This window comes from Amblyomma mixtum, chromosome 10 (genome assembly GCF_055824585.1).
Source record: "Amblyomma mixtum isolate Tamu chromosome 10, ASM5582458v1, whole genome shotgun sequence".
Classification (NCBI taxonomy): domain Eukaryota; kingdom Metazoa; phylum Arthropoda; class Arachnida; order Ixodida; family Ixodidae; genus Amblyomma; species Amblyomma mixtum.
Genome location: NC_143021.1, coordinates 54,547,341 through 54,563,653, shown reverse-complemented (window position 1 = coordinate 54,563,653; position 16,313 = coordinate 54,547,341). Strand labels below are relative to the sequence as shown.

General features: G+C 42.9%; 1 protein-coding gene and 1 long non-coding RNA gene across 2 annotated transcripts in view; one reads left to right on the top strand and one right to left on the bottom strand.

Annotated features, from left to right (window-relative positions):
• LOC149325823 (adenosine receptor A2a-like) overlaps nucleotides 1–16,313 on the bottom strand; it is a 350,480-nt gene that overhangs the window by 130,549 nt on the left and 203,618 nt on the right. The gene's annotated exons all lie outside the window — the stretch shown is intronic.
• Nucleotides 1,914–14,538, top strand: LOC149325825 (uncharacterized). Its single transcript, XR_016286417.1, has 3 exons — nucleotides 1,914–2,436; nucleotides 3,113–3,202; nucleotides 14,058–14,538. It is a non-coding gene; the product is annotated as an uncharacterized LOC149325825 (long non-coding RNA).

Genomic DNA, 16,313 nt, shown 5'->3' with positions numbered 1-16,313 from the left:
TAAAAAATGTAAAGCTGGCTTCACCTCAGTTATGCATGCCGGACTAATTGGGGAAGGGAAATGTAAAAAACATAAAATATAGCTGTAGCTCGTGTGTTTTATGGGACAAAATATGTTGGCGTGGTTCCTGTGACAACACGTGCACGTGTGAAGCAGTAACATGCGTTTTCGGCATTTTATCCACGTTTCACTGATGCATCGACGCGATTGTTAAGGCAACATTCCACATGGCGATCCCAACTTAACTAATTTTAAAGGCTGTACAAACGCTCTGACGGGGGCGATAGTATGCGCTTTTGAGGATTGCACTTTGAGGCATGGTTTACATCTTTCGCACCCGAGAACATACATGCAGCGGCGAGAAAAATATTAGTTCACTCGCAGCTGAAAAAAAAAGGGGTTATTGATTTTATTACAAATGCCAATAAAAATTGCTGGAATAATACCTATGCCACGAATGTGGGTGCTAATTGCTTGTTTTGATAATAACGTGCTCCTGTACTGAATCCATATCAAGGTGAAGCAGTTACGACTGCATCGCAGTGAATAGAGGAATCATTACGTTAAAGTGTTGCGATAATACGGGGTGTTTCACGTAACTTGAACCACGTATTTAGAAAAAGCGGTTAACCGAGCGCCACAAGGAGCGCCACATGATGGCGAACAATGCATCGTTGGATTCAGCTGGCTGCGGTGTACCGCTTTTTTAAAATCCTTGGTTCAAGTTACGTGAAACACCCTGCATATTTTTCAAACAGAGTACTGTCAGCGCGAAATCATTCTACTTTACGCACGAAACTACGCGCAAAAAACAAGACCAAAATTAGCAATTTCTTGAAGCAACCTCTGTGTCAACTGGAAGAAAGGTAACGATGGAGACCTGAAGTTAATGAGGGTCCCAGAAGCACTTGAGAAGCTGAAAGAGCAAAGGGAAGAAAACAAAAATTTTATTTTGCCCCGACCTACGTAGCTCTCCAAAACTGAGCGAGTAGCAGAAGGTACCTGTGCAAACTCATTACAAAAAAGTTTAATGTCTTAAAGCTAAACCTGAGCTATCGGAGACACCGTAGTGGAGGACTCCATACCATTTTAGGCAATCGTGGGTCCTTTAACGTGCACTGACATTCGCACAATACACGGACAATTTAGGCATTTAGTGCTTCCAGTTTCCGTTCTGGACAAACTAGCGAACATCGTCTACGCACAGCAGCGCACAGGACAGAGAACATGAGCTAGAACTTTTAGAACCTTAAGCGAACATTTCCATCCTCCCGCTGATCCCGTAACAGGCGCGCTGCGAGTGGAAGCACGCTGTGCGGGCCCATGAGAGCGCCAAGGGAGCCGAAGGTCTACTGGACCGGAGAAAAATCTGTCGCGATCAGACCTTGCAGTCCGCATTCGGCCTTATGCGTTGCTCTCAATCACCGCTGCGTTTTGTTGATTAATTTAAGTTTATGAAGAGCAATGCCACAGGCCTAGGGGCATTATGCCTATCCATCATAGCATAGCACCCTCCCGCCCATCTTCTACCTCTGAGCCACCTCACCACGAATGCCGTGGCACCGTCCCTGTGCGGCCCTTCGAAGGTGTCGCTTGACGGTGGGGGTGCCGTCCTAAAATGTGCTACGCCGTGACTGCCATACATTTCATGCTCCCTCCACTTTCGACGACGATATAGGCTACACTTTTTTTATATATATTTCGGCACCATCGAAATGCAGCCGCTGGAGTGAACGTAAAAAGAAAAAAACGGCAAGGGGGCCAATTCATGGTAACTTTTGAATCCGAAGAAATATATCTAATTTAATCACTTCGCATTTTCCGTAGCTGGTAACGGTTGGCAATCGTTGCGTATGCTGTTCCAATGCTACAAATACATTCTAGCTTCCGTACGCACTGTAAAAAGCCCAATAAACTGAATTCAAAACTGAAAGTGAAACTACATTTCCGCCGCTAGGCGGCCACCGGTACCGTCGGGCCTTTGTTGATTTTTTCCCGCCTGTTGTGTGTGGTATGGCGTCGCGTCGTGGTGTGCGGTTTTCAGCGGTTGACGTGAACTGCGTTTTCGACCGCATTTTTCGAGGTACCGCGTTGAACTGAAGTGTTTTTTGTGCATATATAACTGGAGTAGTGCGTAGGTTCGTTCATTGCTGTCCAAGTACGCGTATCTCACGTATCGGAACAGAAGCACCCTTTGGAGGCTCTGCCGAATGCGTTTCTTTGTTGTAGATTGGCAGAAAGGCCGGCGCTCGCTCACGTTTTAAAGGTTTGATATCAGAAATCACGGGCGAAGTTATAATGTACGCGTGTTTATGCACCAGAATGCATTTTGTAATGTAGAAACGTCCTGAAGTCGGCGTTAATGAAAAACGAGCGTTGCCGTGATTTGGAGACGTACTTCATCAGCTCGGCACGACTACGCCCCTGCCTCGCATGGTAAGCAATACTATGTCTTCATGCATGCTGGTTTGCATTATTCATAGCATATTTTATGGAAGAGCGGCCTCAAGGCTTGCCGCTTCTAGTACCAAAGTGCCAAGATCTGCAGACAGGCAGCTCTTTCCGTGTATCCAAGAAGAGAAGCAGCACTAAACAGAGTTCGCCGAGAATGATTCTACTCAGAGCTGTTTTTGTTTTGACGAAACGAATGTTGCAGAGTACTGCCTCATGTTACTTAAGAGCTCTAGTATGTGTGTTCTGTCAAATTTAAAGCCGTTTAACGCTATTTCGTCAAATTCCTTGTCCTACGGTTTATCTGCACGTGGTAATTTTTCCTCCTGTGTGTAAGGTCTATTCCGTATCTCTGCGTAAAATGCGTTGCGTCAGCGTGACGTCTGAGATAAGCTTTCAGTTTTGTGTGCTGCAGGCGCTGACCGCTGGTCGTTTTTGCATCAGGCCAGGTTTTTGCAAAAATTTGTTGACGCTACTATCTATTTTGGTTCTTTAATTGTTTTTAGAACGGCATCCAGATTAAAGAATCCTGTGCTGTGCCAGCTGGTTATATTTAGCTTGCTTTTTCAAGTTTTTAAAAGCTTCATTGTTTGGCCATGGTGACCTAATTTCTGAATTTTGGCGGTCTGTAATCGTGATGGTATTAAATGGATGTCTGCAGGGGAAACATCTACATCCACATGGGAGTCCACAGCGACAGCTTGCACCTTTTTGCCACTGGGCAATATTCATGAGCAGTATGGAAGCAAAGGTGCGTTTTAGTTCTTGCTGTCAGCTTCTTTTTATTTTGTATGCTTGGTTCTCTTTTGGGCCATTTTCCCTTCTTTCTTTCATCAAGCTGCTTCATGAAACAGGGTACATAGCCTAACCATGCCCTCATTTATTTGTACATCCTTGCTAGTTCGTTGTCAGCATAAGGTTATTGCTAACCAGTTTGAGTGTTGTTGAACGTAGTTTTCTCGTCATCATCATCATCCTGATTACACCCACTGCAGGGCAAAGGACTGCCTTTGCCAGCTGCGGCTACCATATCCCTGCGAACTTGGTACTAGCATTTGGTGATAAAAAGTGTGCTACCGCATAATGTCTTTACCTCATCCACCCGCCTAACTTCCTGCCGCCCACTGCTACGTTTGCCTTCTCTTGGAATCCACTCCGTTACACTTGAGCCCGTGTACTGTGCGATGTCAATGCACGTTAAAGAACACCAGGTGGTCGAAATTTCCGGAGCCCTTCACTACGGCGTCTCTCATAGCCTTAATCGCTTTGGGACGTTAAACCTCATAAGCCAACCAACCAACACTTGAGGACCAACGGAGTGGATTCCAAGAGAAGGCAAACGAAGTGCCAAATGTGTGGATGGGTTTGTTTTGTGTGATGTGAATGGGATTAGGACAAAAGCTAGAGCTTTTTGGTGCATCTTTATTTGTGTGTCACGAAGTTGGGAATTTCTAAACATTGTCGTTATCAGTTTTTGGTAATGGAAAATGGGTTGTTACAAAAAGTGCTGCAAAATAAAATCCTGTGCTAAAACAGAACCTCTACTCACTGGGTGCTCACTTTAAGACCTGCTTTTGTAACTAAATATATGTGGGCATATGTAAGGGTCTCAGTATGACAAATATAATGCAGGTACACTCATTTAAATAAGCCAGTCAGAAGCCCAATGCAGAAGCAGGTATGAATACTTAGACAATGGATAATTAAAAAAAACCTAGACCCTTACTGTAGCATCAGCATTCAAGTTAGTTAGCTGCAGCTAGAATCAACTAAACGCCATTGATAACGGTGGCATAGAAAGCCTAGAGGGTTAGTTTGTGGGACATCTGGCACCAAGAGCACACTTGCAGATGTAGGCAAGAGCAAGCTGAATGGCTTTTTGGCTTTAATACATCTCCCATTTCCTGTACAGTCACTTATGCCTGTCCGGTCTATGTTAAAGCAGAATAGCCAACTGTGTGACTCATAACCCCACTGTTCTTTTTTTTTTTGAGGTAGCAGTAGCTGGCATCACAATTATTTCAACTGCGCAGAGCATGGGCCGCAGTGTAATCAGTAGCAATTACCTGCTGCTCCTAATCCAGCATGTCTGTGACTTGTAAGCAGAGTAGTATATTTCACCTCACCACTTCTTGCAGTGCATTAGAAGTTGTTAGTGAAAGGCAACGTCTTCCACCTAACATGGCCAGTCACAGTTTCGGAAGCTGTTGCCTCACTAGCATAGGTTCGCCTCCATTTTACTAAGGTGTGAAATGGAACATACTAGAAGTGTAGCTAAAATGTCACTCTTGTTGTTTAAAATAAGTGTTTTCTCTCGGGTATAAGCATGCATTTGGGAGGTAGCTGCCTATCTGACTAGTGTAATGGTAGCCACTGTGTAGATTGTTTTGTTTTTTCAATTAATGCTGTTGTTTGTCGCTTTTGTTTCTTGTGTGTGTGTACAAAGCATGCAGTATGATAGTGGATATAGCACTTGTGTTCATATTGCCTTGTGATTACACCCATTGGCAGTAAAGTACGTGGAGCACATGTGATCATTCCCAAGGAACAGGTGGAAGTCAACAAACGGTCTCTGATCACTTTTGGGGAGCTCATGGTTAATCTTTAAGGTTTCTTTAAGCTTAGCCTTTGGTATGCAATGAATTTTCATGCTGCTGTGAGGTGCCTGCAGAACTGCATTATTTTACATTCTAGTACACTCTCGTTTGTGATTCCTTAACTATTATTGATGTCTGTTTTGACTGAAGTAGTACCAAAAATGTTTGATTACATTGTGAAGCTATCACTTAAAGGTACAGTGCTGACTCACTACTGATCTTTATTGCTGTTAAGCAATAAATCGATGAAAAACGAGCACTACCGACACGTGGCACTGTATCAAAGATTGACTACATAAAGCAAAACAAACATTGGCGAATAAAAACAAAAAGAATAAAAAATGTTGAAAAAAAATCACTATTCTGCCTTCTAAGCTGCTAAGGTAGCCTGTAGTCGGGGACAGCTTTCTGTGCCTATGCAGTGGAAGGTACGAGCACGCACCTCCAGCTTAACCACCTATCTCTGTCCCTCGTGACGGTGTGATAAGAGGCACGCTTGTAAAAGCCTTGCCCTCATAGCTTCCACTGCATAGCCACAGAAAGCTTACCCCAAGTGTAGTTCTTTTCGTGTGAGCACAACAGAATGTTTGCTGACACACTTGTCTTGCTCCTGACGGGTCAAACGCATCAACAACAATCTCGTCTCACACGTGTCTCACAACTTGAAAAGAATAGGAGCTAGGGCCGGTGTGCGAGTAGTATTCTCTGCTCCAAGCAAATTGCAACGTCTCTGCAAGAGTGTCAACTGTGAAGGGTTGCCACCCACAGAATGCGAAAAGAACCAAGAATTCTCTTATGTACAAGTGCCTCAAAAATGTGGCGCACAGAAGTGAGCTATCCCGCGGAACGGGCTGTATCAGTCAAACAGGAGATGCCTATACGACTTTATGAGCGAACACAAGAGCTCCTTAAAACCACCTCCCGAAAGCAATATGGTTATATATTGGCTGTCGTGTGAAAACTGCGCCTCTGCTTTCAGCCAACCATACTGTGCACTTACATAAGGACCAGCACACGCGGGAGATTGTTGTTGATGCGTTTGATGTGTCAGGAGCAAGACAAATGCATCAGCAAACCTACTGTTGTGCTCACATGCAAAGAACTAGGCTACCTCAGCAGTTAAGACGGCAGAGTAATGGTTTTTTCTACATTTTTAACACTTTTTTTTTGTTTTTATTCGCCAGGGTTTTTGCCCTTCACAGACAATCGTTAATGCAGTGCCACATGTTTTGCAAGCAGGCAAACTGTTGCAAAAAAAATGTTGGTTGTGCCCTTTTTTCACTTGTTTATTGTGTGGCAGCAATAAAAATCGTCAGTCAGCGCCGAGTCTGTCTAGTTCTTTCATCCCATTACTGTCATGGTGTGCCCTTCATGCTGACGAACATGTACCAACTAGTTCAAGAAAGTAACTTTTTACATTGTGAAGCCATTTTACCAATTGCATTCGCATGGTTTGAATGAATGACCATACAGATTGCTATTGCATCTTTTTGGAAACGAACAAGCTTAAATTTTGCAAGCTTACCAAACTCTTAGGATGCTTATATTTGTTGTTAGCAGCATTAAGTCTCCTTTGCTGCTCACGTCTACAGAAGGCAAAATGCTCGACTCATTATGATATTGCGGGGACCATATTTGGTAGACTGGCAGGAACAATGCCACCATCCAAGTAGGGGAGTGGGAGTTCTCAGTGTCAGGGTTATACATCTGTACAATGTAAAGATTCAGATTGGTGTCCTCTTTGTAACTTGCAATTGTAATTTTTTCTAGTATTACAGAAGCCTCTTAAAGTCCAGCCAATATATTGACCTATACGGAAGCTGCTATATGCCTGGTGATAAGTAGGCTGTGTATTTTGTTCCTGTGCAATACTGAATAAGGTGATTCCAAGCCACCTTATCCAGACTTTTGCACTCGACTCCACTTGATTTCTTAAAGAAACAAAAAAAGTCATGGCTTATTTTATTACCATGACAAAGATTTTTCCATCATGTTCTTGGCAGAGAAAAAGAAGTTTCATGTCGTGGCCACGGTCCTATGTTTACAAGCAAAGCTAAGTCTTGCAAAAGAACATGTTAAAAATAAATGCTTTACGCATGACTGAAACTTTTTCGTATAAATGAAGGATGTGCTTTCATATCCAATAAATTGGACTCATGTATAAAACATGAAAGAAGGTGCAAAAATATTGGAAATTGATATATGTTATCCAATTTATGTTCTCATAACTGTCATTTAAACCATTTTTCTGGGTTATCCAAAAGGCAAAGGATGGAATAAAAGTGTTTCAGAGATGAAAAAAACGCAAGGCATGTCAGTCAGCTAAAAAAAAATTATATTTTTGAGGCATATTCAGCCACCAGTTGCACAGTGAGGTTGGCCTCATTTATTTTCTAATGGCTGTGACATTTCTAAAATTTTAATTGGAGCAATTTTCATTTTAGGCGAGAAAATAATTTTGCAATTTGAGTCTACCTTCAACAGCAGCATTGCTGGCTGCTTGCTCGACACTGCGGTGCATGCTAGAGCCGGCATGAAGGAGACAAAGCTTTGCTGCACGGTACTCCACGTGGATGCTCCTCATATTTTGGTTTTGAGAAGTATGCTGGCATATTCGCTCAAATTTTTTCAGTTTAAACTCAAGCATGACTTAAGTCCAGCGTTCACCATTGAGAGAGATAAAAAAGGCTTGATGTGGTGAAAAATGGGTATTCCTTGTAATGGTAGCACTCTTGTAAACCGCCTAGTGAGTTCACCTTTGTTTTCTTGAATATTTTGTTGGAGCACCCAGAGGGCTACGACAATCTTAATGGTTGTCTCCGCCCATGTAAATAGCTTATACAAGAACAGTATTTGACCTTTCTATGGCCTCTGAATGCTTGCTGTTGCTGCAGGGGGCCTCACACTCCCACAAATGCTGTCACAAGCAATCCTCCCATGTGATGTGGTGAAAAAGTCCATTCCACTGAAAAGTTTAAATAATTTTCATGGTAGTAGAGGTTTTAACTCTGATTGGTCAGACCGCAAGAGTGCTTCCCGGCTGAGTACTGTTTGTGCCGAGGAACGAGAGTCGTTCTGCCATGTGGCCACTTCAGTTTTACTTCTTGTAAATCTATCGTTCAGCAGATTTCTTTATTGCCGAAGCTGGTGCCATCGAAGACCAGCACACCATTGTATTCGTGCAGCGGAGTGCTGGTTTTGTGTAATTTACAGCCGGTGGCAAAGTGTGCTGGAGTGAAAAGGAAGCACTGTGCAGTGTCAATGTTGAACGCTGGGACTCAACTTGCAAGATTGTTTTCTCGCTTAAAACAAAAAAAGAGCTCCAATTGAACTAAAAATAAATGCCATTAAATGGTGCTGTTTAACTTTCTTTCATAATTTAATTAAGATCACCTCATTATGTAGTAGACTACTGAATATGTCACATAAAGCAAATTTTCTCGACTTTAGAATCCTTTCGCTGACTTGCCTTACTTGTTTTGCTCTCTGAAACATTTTTATCACCTTTGCCTTCTCGACAGCTTAGAAAATAGAATAATACTGTGAGAACATAAAATTTGATAAAAGATCTCAAATTTTCATATTTTGTACTTCTTACATGTTTTATTTAAAACAAAATAATTTCAATTTACTGCATTGGATATAGAATACCTTTAATTTATATAACAAAAACTTCATAGTCCTGCTTAAGAATGTTTCTTTTCACAAATTTTTTTGCAAGGTTAGGTCTGGCTAGCGCTTACAAACGTGAGATGGTGGCCACGATGGGAAAAAATTATTCCGCCTAAAACAAGCTGGGATAATGTTTGCCTAAGTAATGCAATAAGCCATGAATTTTTTTAAAGAAATCGAAGATTCAGTGGTAAGCCTGGAACAGTTGGCATGGAATGATCCAATGACATATAAATGCCAACTGTGTGCTTGTTTGAAAAAGCCTATATGATATTTTTGTAACTCGATTAATATTGGAGTGTAGGTTGAATGCCATTTTTTCTGCTGGCATAATTGGAATGGTTCCATATCATACCGTTTATTTCGCATCTTGTATGCGAACTTATATTGCATTGCCAATATTTTTTCCTGCAAGCATTCACCCCATATGAATATTGCTGCTCCTGAGCAGCATACTCAACTGATCCACTGAAGTGGTATCACTGTGTGTACCTTTGGTAAATTTCTGGGAAAAATGTATGCATTCACCTGGGTGCTTGGAATTTTCATGTTTCATTTGTAATGGCAGATGAAATGCAGATCTGTCCTAAGGATGAATGTGGCCATTTGTTAACACCATTTTACAGTAGTGATATATGCCAAATGATTTATTCTATTTATCTACTTTGTACTTTTGTTCACTACATGGTGCATGTATGCCTCAAAGAAAGGGAACGCAAACCAGAAAGGAAACAGCTTGGAACCCCTTGTGGTCTTTTTCCAGATTTATAGTCTATTAGTCTAGGCAAAGCAGCGTGCAGGGTAACAGGACACTGACAGGAAGACGCAGATACTGTGCTGACTAACAATTGAGGAATTTATTGCTTTGCTCACTATAGATAGAAGAAATATCATCCAAGATACAAAAGAAGGAAAGTCGTGGAATCATCATTTGGTCACATCTGTCGTGATTATTAATCCAGATAGTCGATTTATTTTTTCGTTGGCGTTAGTGATGATGTTCTTGCGTAGGTTGAACAATTCTTATGTGTCATGCATGTCTCATATGTCTCGGCATGAGCTGTTCATTATATTTCCTAAGAATTTTACATTGTCGAAAGTGTGGGGTGCACTCACAGTTCGACACGTGTCTTGCTAGTTTGCTACTATATCCTGTCTCAGTGTTGCTGACTTGTTCTATTAGACAAATGTTGACACGCTCACCTTATTTCCCAACATACGACGCTTTGCATGAGAGACGGATCTTGTAAACTAAGCCACAGTCGCATGCTGTGAATTTGTTTCAGTGCTTCATCTTGTACTGGGCTGTTTTTAAAGCACCTTTGCTGGGTGCGTTGCATACTACATTCAGCTACTTTCTGCAAAAAAGCAAATGAAGCGATCGCAAAGAACTTCCGCAAGCTGCAAAAGAAGGTCAAGCGCCATACAGTGAAGAACGAAACCTAAAAAATTGTGTCAAGCCAGCAACTTGACCAAATTAGTGCTGGCTATGAAGAAAAGTGATGGCCTGTACCTGAATGCATTCTCTATTGCAAAAACACTCAGCAATAACTGGCCTTTCAGAGTAATTGTCGCTGAACAAGGATCAAGGCAGCAACCCTTAGGGCAGTATCTGCAAGAATTACTCCCCTTGTTCACCGTGGCAGACCTCTTCCTGGTAAAGAAGCCAGAAGTGTCCGCATTCCTCTCTAACAGCTGTACAGAAGAATTGTCTTCTCATTCTGATCAATGACTTACATTGCACGCTGCTAAATGCCGCCTTGTTTGAGACGATGAGAGAAGGCATTAATTCAATGGGAGCAGTACGATTCCAGAACCTGTGCAGAATTAATGCGGATAGATTCCTCGAGTTGCTAACCATCTACTTCCGTTCTACCTATGTAAAGTTTAATGATGTGTGCATACAGTGGCAGGGAGTATGCACCAGTTCCGGCGTAGCACTAATTCTCATTGTGCTGCTAGCCTGTCAAGATAGCCAACTATTAAAAATCTTTGCATGGCACCAGTTTGATAATGACCTTCCGATTTGTGGACGACTTCTTAGTAATCACAAGCTTCATTACCAAGGGTAACACAAAGTCATTGTTGCCATCTTCATGACCTTCTCCAAAGTTCTTGCCAACTTTGAGCTGACCAAAGAAATGCCACTGGAGGTACAGCTTCCCGATCTATGGCTGTACTTTGTAGAGACCCATATGTGCTGGCGTTTCTTCCCAGGGTCGAAAAAAAAGGCTGTTGCTACTGGCGCACTGAAAAATATCCTAAATAGGTCGTGTATTGACCGTCAGCAGGAATGCCTTGAGGCCCACCTGACATGGCTACCTGAAGCTGATTTCCCAGATGACCTCATCTGCAGCCTTGGCTTCAGGATAAAGAAATTTGCCTATCTACCTCTAAAAGGCTTCAGAAAGAACGGACCATAGCTGTCGTAGAATATTATTATGGGGTTTAGCTCAGCAGCAGGCGCGACAGGTCGCACTCAGAAGGCACACCAAACCAAGTCACCCCAAGCACTAGCTGCAGCGTCCCCGTTGTCGACTGTCCAGCGTCAAAACGTCCTCTTCACCTTGCAACTTGCACTGTGGCACTACCCCCTCCGCCTCGTGGAAGGAAGCACAGTCCCTGGGTGCCCTAAGGTGGTGTGAATGGTAGGGCTTAAGACGGGTGACGTGCGCGAGCTTTGTGGGGAGGCCGTGGGAGGAGTGTGGTAGTCCAGGGACGTGATTTGATAGGTCACATTGCTCAGTTGCCTTAAGAGAAGATGCGGTAAGGACCCACGCAATGAGGCAGCAGCTTCTCACCCAGGCCCACATGGCGCGCAGGGAGCCAGAGGAGTACGTGGAAGCCGGGAGGGTAGTGGGCAACATGGTGATTAAGGTCATAGGTGCATGGTATCAGCCACGCGCGAAAGAAAGTGGTCAGGCAGGCTGGTGTGAACTTAGTATGCAACACGCCCAGCAAGGGTGCTTCAAAGACAGCCTGGTATAGAAGGCAGTCAAATTCACAGCATGCGACAGTTACTTAGGCACCTTGTTTACTAAGTTCACACCAGCTTGCCTGACACTTTCTCTAGCGCGTGGCTGATACCATGCACATACGCCGTCACAGCTAACTTCCATTCTTCTTTCTGAAGCCTCGTTAGGGTGGATCAGAAAATTTCTTTCATTATCTTCAAGCCTAGGCTGCAGACCAGGTCATCGGGTAAACCAGCTTCAGGTAACTATGTTAATTGGGCCTCAATGCTTTCCTGCTGACGGTCAGTACACAATCTGTTTGAGGCATTTTTTAGTGTGCCAGTAGCAACAGTCTTTTTTTCAACTGTGGGACGTAACACCAACACATATGGGCCTCTCTGATGTGCAGCCATAGCTCGAGAAGCTGTACCCCCAGCAAGAACTTCGGAGAAGGTCTTGAATATGTGAACAATGCCATTGTATTGCCCTTTCTTATGAAGCTTGTGGATTACTAGGAAGTCGTCCAAGAATTGGAAGGCCATTATTACATTGGTGCCATGCAAAGCTTTTTAATAGTTGGCTATCTTGACAGGCTAGCAGGACAATGAGAGTTAGTGCAACACAGGAACTGGTGCATACTCCTTGCCACTGTATGTGCAGGTCATGAAACTAAAATAATAGATGGTTAGCAACTCGAGGAATCTATGAGCATTAATTCTGCATTGGATCAGGAATCATGCTGCTCCCATTGAATCAGTGCCTTCTCTTACAGTCTCAAACAAGGTGGTATGTGGCAGCGTGTAATGTTAGTCCTTGATGACAATGAGAAAACACTCCTTCTAGACGGCTGTTCAAGAGGAATTGCGGACACATCTAGCTTTTTTACCAGGAAAAGGTCTTCCATGGTGAGCAAGAAGAGCAATTCTTGCAGATACTGCCCTAAGGGTTGTTGCCACGATCCTTGTTCAGAGACAATTACTCTGAAAGGCCAGTTATCATTGCATTTTTGCCATAAAGAAGGCATTCAGGCATAGGCCCTCACTCTTTTTCACAACCAGCCCTAGTTTGGTCAAGTTGTTGGCATGACTTTCTTTTGCAGCTTGTGGAAGCTCTTTGCAGTGGCTTCATTTGCTTTTTCACAGAAAGTAGCTGAATGTAGTATGCAATGCTCCTAGCAAAGGTGCTTCACAAAGAGCCCAGCGTAAGACGCACAGAGACAAATTCATGGCATGCAACAGTGGCTTAGTTTACAAGAACCCTCCGTCACGCGGAGCGTCCTGTGTTGGGAAATAAGGTTAGCATGTTAACATTTATCTAATGCAACATGTCGGAATACTGAGAAAGGATATGGTAGCAAGCTACCAAGACACGTATCGGACTGTGAGTGTATATCACACTTTCGACAATGTAAAATTCTGAGGAAATGTAAGAGACGTGCATGGTACATAAGAATTGTTCAACCTGTTTAAGCACATCATCACTAACTCTAACGAAAAAGAAATCAACTACCTGGATAAATAATCACGACAGATTTGACAAAATGACGATTCCATGACTTCCCTTCTTTGTATTTTGGATGATGCTTCCTGTATTCATTGCAAACTAAACAATAAATTCCGCAGTTGTTATCGCTGCACCTGTCTTGTCTGTGTCCTGTTATCCTGCGTGGTTTTGCAAAGATTCATGCACCAACTGGCCGAGCTCCTTTTCTTGTAGTAGTTTAGTGGCCTTGTGCAAATTTTTCTTGATGGATTTTTGAGGTTACTGGCTGCAGACATGGGAGATATGTTAACTTAGCACTGTTGCCTGCCTTTCAAGATGTCACTTGCTTGGTATAATAATGAATGCATGCTTTGCGTTAGTTGCAGCCGACCACTCTCATGGAAGGGGTCGTATTGCTGACTTTGATCAGATACTGTGCTTTCTGTTACAGTGAATGTTGCACATTACTTGTCGTTCGGTTTATTGTAAAGCATTTTGAAGTGCTCTATTTTCGTCTTTGTTGTCATGGTGTTTTGTGCCTTTTATAGTCAGTTTACCCGTCAGGCAGGCCAGTGGTTTGCACTAGCTTTTAGCAGTTCGTGCAGAATTAATTGCATGGCCTGACCACCTTCATTCCATTTCATAACATCTAGCTTTTTAGCTAAAACATTGTTTATATAATGCCGCTTAGAGCTATTTTTTCTAAACCGTGGTGGCCTCTTTGGAATGGTTCAAAAGATAACAGCTGGCACTTGCTTGCCACTTGGGCAGATTTTCTTTCTGTTAGTGTTAGCATGCATTATAAAACACATTGTTAATGAGCAATATGTTGGCGTTTATAAGGACCATTGAGCAGTGTAAACTGATGTGAAATATTTTACTGTTTTTGTCTGAAATGCAGACTCACACCATGTATGCTGTTCACCGAAGACAATCCTGAGGTGGCTGAGAACCTGTTCATCGAGGGAGGATGACTACTCAGCAGGCTTACCACTGCGGCTCACTCCTCAACTGCCATAATGTCAGGAATATGCGTGGTCAGCATAAGCTGCCTTAAGTTTGCTTTGTTGCTTATTCCTGGGAGTTAGCGTCACAGTCCAAGCCTTCTTCAGGCTGCACAGGCATGAATTTTTCATTCTGTTTGCTCTGAAAGGCTGCACAAGCATGAATTTTTCATTGTTTGCTCTGGAAAATTAGGAGGTAGAGTAAGTGCAATGGAACCTTATTCTTGCAGCACCATAAACCCAATAATGGCAGGTATGGTGCTGTTGTACCTTAAAATTTTAAGTTCCTTGGATGGCAGTGAGGAATTCATTGGAGAAGCTTCTTGTGCATTGTTTTATGGATGTTTTGTTCTAATAAAAATTTTCAACATTTCTGCAGTTTTGTGAGTTTTGTCAATAAACGTTTTTCTTAGGTGCATACAGCCTGTTTACTGCTATGAAGAGCTCCAGTAACACAGGTATATTGCAATACATAGGCATTATAATGGTAAATTTAAAGAACGCTTAAGAAAAGTAATAAAAGTGGGGACAAATTATGAACCCATTGCATGCTTTTTCCTGAAGGGTGTAGGGGTGTAAGAAGCATAAAACTCCTTTGGCTCGGTGGTAAAGTGTGTGATACACCTCAACACCTTTGGGTCAAGTTATATCATTTTCGGGTTGGTTTTTTCATGAAACACCCCATTTGAAAGGTGTATTGAAATCACAAAACACCCTTCTGGGCCGAGTGCAAGGGTGCGAGTTATAGACACCTGGAAACTCCTTTAAGGGTGTTTTATTTTTTACAGTGTAGTTTTATGTGCTAGTCTCTTAAATAACGATGACACACCAAGTAGCCCAGCTTTCCGCCTTAATCGCTGACAATCCTCGTTGACCTTGTGCTCCGTCTCTCTTTATGCACTATTACCTGTAGCCATGAAAAAAAAATAAACTACGCGAGAGGCAAGTGACGCGTGCTTTGGTTTTAGGAAGAATTAAATAGGCGCCCAAAATTGCTGCTGCGCGTCAGGATCCATTAAACCCTGCTGGTGCCAGGAAACGAACGATTACATCGGGCAGCAAGGAGAAAATTTCCCGGCATTACTTAAAAAATACTCCTTTGCACTCAGTCAGGACAGCGAGGTTGATCGCAAATCAAGGGAGACAGTAATTTCTCCCAAGCATGCTCTCTCTGGCACTGTAGCAACGAAAGTTATTCAACGCGCATTCTGGGTGATCGGGCGCAGCGGCATGCCCCGACCTGTTGGTGATACAGCAGCACTGTTCTTTGTTCGCCTGTGCGGCTGAAAGCGACGCGTCAGGAATAGCAGCACTGGGCCGCGCCGCCTCGCTCCTCTCTTTCGCAACGAACGCCTTCGCCTGCCTCTCTCGCCAACACACGCAGCTGAAGCCGGCCGACGCCTGGGGCGGGTTGCGTGTTCCCAGCTCACTTTGTTTCCTCCGTTTAATTTCCCCTCCGCACGACGGCACCAACAAACTGGCAGCGCAATAACAGACAGCTTTCATCAGTGAATGTGGCTCATTTCGATACGTTCATCAATATGATCCGGCTGATTTTAAGTCAGAAATGGCAGTTTCGCAAATGTTTTCTAGGCGTAACGGAAACTATTTTGGTTACAGTTTCTCTAAAACAAACAAAGTTGTATGGAGTGTGGAACCCTTACAAGAAGTTTGAAATTAACATGTTAGAAGAAGTCCAGAAAAAAGCTGTGCGTTTTATATGTCATCGTTATGATCCCGATTTCTCACCCTCTTCTACACGTCTTTCATTGAATTTAACCATGCTCTCCAGCCGTCGCCACACTGAATCACTAAAATTCATAAATTGTGTCGTCAATTCCTCGGTAAGGCTCTCAGATAACCACTACATTAATTTTGTACCATTAGCCTCAGTCGCTTTGGGACGTTGAACCCCAATAAACCAAACCATAAACCAATTTTAATTTTTAATTTAATTTTTAATAAGAAGGGGTGTTTAAGCTAAACGCTTAAACACCCCTTCCGCTTGGGAAAAATACTACACCACTGACAAAACGCTTCAATCACTGATCACTAGAACTAAGCGCGCCTTCTATTCAAATACATTACCTAATATGCTACTCACAAATCCTAGACAATTCTGGAAAATTATTAACCCAACCCAATCCAATCCC